Genomic DNA, 3,677 nt, shown 5'->3' with positions numbered 1-3,677 from the left:
ATAGGGCTTATTAAACGTCCGGTTTCTTCCCTCAGATCCCTGTGACTAATCTCCCAATTTGGAAAGAATAGACACTTAAAAGTAACTACCAGTAGATTCCATGCTAATTAGGACCCCGGATTGTTCAATCTTCTAGAACGCTGAAAAGTCCCCTTTATTTACAGTGTTGGGTCTCTAAGGTGGAGCATATTTGGTTAAAATAAATTATGAGTAGTTCTTGAGAATTGCTAAGTGACAAGCAAATAAATAATAACCTACACACAGTGTAGGCCCTCAGAGACTGTGATTTAAGTGCATAGATGAGTTTGGTTGGAATAAGTGGGACAGCCAAGTGGGAAACATGATACCAAGGTAAATGTGTATAATTCCCATGCAAAGTGTCACGAATCTATTAAAAAGCACCTCCCTGATTTATTAAAAATAAAAAGTGATGCCTGTAAAGGGGAAGAGGGATGTTGGTGGAGTCTGCTGTTTGTTTTTCTGGAGTCTTCACCTGCAAGTCTACACTAACTTGCCAAAACAAACAATGTTAGCAAAACTGTCCTCTCAGCAGCTATACACGAAATCCTACAACTCTTCGATCCGGAAAAGCTGGTCAATTTCAAGATAGATAATGAGCAAAATAGTCTGACATTTTGGGGTTTAGGGGAGGGGAAATGTTGATCAAACCCACTTACCACACTGCTGAGTTTTGAAAGACTGTGGGAAAAGTGACTTTCCTTGTTAACAATCCCCCACCCCCTCCTCGAGCTAAATGGAATGCTTTGCTATGCAAATAACAAGTCTGATCTCAGAGGAAGTAAAAGACTCAGGATAGTAAAAGGAACTCACCTTTTGGAGGTAAATTAACTCTTCTAAGGCACCACTGAACAAATTACTTCTCCATGCTCTAAAAATTCTCTTAGTGCCCTAAAACCTCAAAATCGCCTGAGATTAATTTGCTCCTTCGAGGGTCAGGCCTCATAAAGAGTGAGTCCCACTGGAAAAACATCTTTTGTCTGCCCTTGTTAAGGTACACAAAAGAAGCATGTGGAAATCACTCAGCAACTCGACATTTGTGGCTGACCCCAACCAACTGGAATCTGAAGGTTGAAAGTGTCAAGGTCAGTCTGAACCTAGTAACCTAGCTGTTTGAATAGGTTTCAATCTGGTAATTACTGTATTTAGATAATTCTGCCTCCCTTTCCCACTACCCTTCATTACCAAGAAAACCAGTGCAAAAAATCAAAGCATGAAAATGAGAGACGCACGTTGAGCCAAATGGGAAATTGTTCAACTCAGTGGCTTCTGAGTGCATGAGACAGAGACCTTCTAAGCATGTCCTTCCTTCCCCAGGTTGCAACTGACTTTCTCCAGGGAAGGAACATATTCCCAAGTTAATCAAATCATGTGGATGCAAGTCTTCCGACACGCCAAGTCAACAAAAATGTCTGAACTTGGGACGTCAGGTAACCCACTTTTCAGAATACTTAAATCACACAAAGGAGCATTCTGTTTAGTACTGGGACCACAATGCTTAAGCTGAGCCTTAAGAAGTCAATAAGAATCTTAATAAGATTTAGACATGATGCCCACAGCCCTGATACTATGTCCAGTCTGCTTAAAATTGCTGGAGGTTAAACATTTAAGTTTTATACCCAGCCAACTTTCTCACAAAGGAGTGGAGGTGATCCACACTGACACATGTATAAACCATACATTTAGGATTTAAGATATGATAAGGTTATAATATTAATCCAAAATTAAGAAAAACAGAACACAAACGCTATAGGAAAACATAAACATATGAACAAAGACTGGAAGAAAACAAAAACCTAAGTGGTTGTTCTAGGAGGATGAGATTGTAAGTAAACTCGCTTTCTCAAAAAGGAATCTGAATGTCATTTTACTACATTTTGGAAACAATAGAAGGAAAAAGTTGTGTATATCCAGCTGGAAGGAAACATTGCAATTGGACATTAAATGCTTGGGTCTGAGCTTTCTGGAGCTAAGTTAACACTTTGGGTTATGTAGCTCTTACTGACCAATCAAAGAAGGTGTATAAATCAGTTCTCAAAAGATACACATTTTTCTACATTTGAATTATAAATGAATGCAGGGAACATTGGGTATAGCCTTAACCATACCACCCCTCATCTCTTTCTCTCTGATAAGGTCCATGTCTTTGGCCTCTTTGCCCAGGTCCTACCTCAGAAACAAACTGCTTTGAAAACCAAATGACAAGGATTAAAAGATTAAATCAGCATGAAGCTTGAGTTGAACACAGTTGTACATTTTCTTAACTCAATCATGGACCACCATATGCAAGATGGAATCACTTGCTGGTACGTTAGGGAGAGAGAAATAATTACAGGACTAAACTATTGAGTCTAGTCGATTAAAATCTCAATCAGTGTGCTTTGGACTGTTTAGAGAATTATCTGCTGATGAGGGCTTCAATTAATAAAACTGGAAAAAACATATTGCTAAAGTAACAATAATGAACTTTTGCAAAACTAGAATCTACTTGCACCGGCCTACCAGGTTCCAGGATTTGGGGTGGAGAACTTTGTAGTCATTTAAAAATATTTTTGCTAGAAATCAAGCTATAAAAAGTTAAAAGAGATCGATGACATCTTTTCTTTAGAAAATGTGGCAAAACTGACTGAAAGCTGAACTTCAGAAATTCTCATTAGTAACACAACGCAGCAAATTATTCTTCCATCTTGTCTTCTTTTCCTCAAATTTCACATTTTTGAGGTAAACATTTTGGAATCCTATAGTATTTTCTGAATTGTTTGTTCTGAACAGCATACCATAACTTTTATATTTTCACTTAGTTTATAAAGAATATTTTGAAGAGCGAGCGAAAGCAGAAACAACTGGAACTTGCTGCAGTTAATGCTTTAAATAAAGTGACTTATGAATGGTAATTTCAAATGGCTTCCCAGCTGAAAAAAAAATTTTAGATTTTTTTTTCTAGAATTGACTCAACGTTGCACACCTTGAACTTTTGACTCCTTTTTCAAAATAATTTCTGTGTTTTTTTTTTTTAACATTAGAGCAATTCGACATTTTTCCTAAAATCAGCCACTTTTCTCTACTGGTGAGCATTGCAGTTCTGTTTATTTATTCTGCCATTAGGTGCTAAATGCATAGGGAAATGAGATCCTTGTAATCCCACCCAGACCACATTTCTAACCACTCTGAATTTAATTTCCAGTTATAGTTTTCAGAATTGTGCTAGTTTGTATCACAAGGTAAGCCTGAATAACTTTGCATCAGTTCTAATTTGGCAGTCCACCAGTTACCCTAAATTCCTCTAGGGAATACTAATAACCTTCTGATTCCCAGGTAATGTAAGGTCACCAACGTTGCATTTGCATTATTCTTTTCCTTTTCAAAAGAGAGCATGTGAATAGTTTGTAAAATTGGTTTTGTGTTGAAGCAAAAGCATCTTTGATGACAAATAGTTCGGAGACCTGGGCCTGGGATAAGCTTTATGCTCCTGGCTCACCTTTGGAGGGGGAGTGGGGGCGGGCACGGTGAGTCCCCGGTCCAGAAGCCCTGCGGAGGTCAGCTGAGGTGCTGTCATTATGTATCATGGGCTTGGCATCTCATTTCTGAAAGCAATCGCCCAGCTCCACCCTTGCACACCCGTAGCCTCTCCCGTTCACCTCTGTCCCCCGACTGTTGGG

This window comes from Symphalangus syndactylus, chromosome 8 (assembly GCF_028878055.3).
Source record: "Symphalangus syndactylus isolate Jambi chromosome 8, NHGRI_mSymSyn1-v2.1_pri, whole genome shotgun sequence".
Classification (NCBI taxonomy): domain Eukaryota; kingdom Metazoa; phylum Chordata; class Mammalia; order Primates; family Hylobatidae; genus Symphalangus; species Symphalangus syndactylus.
Note: the sequence above shows the minus strand (reverse complement) of the source record.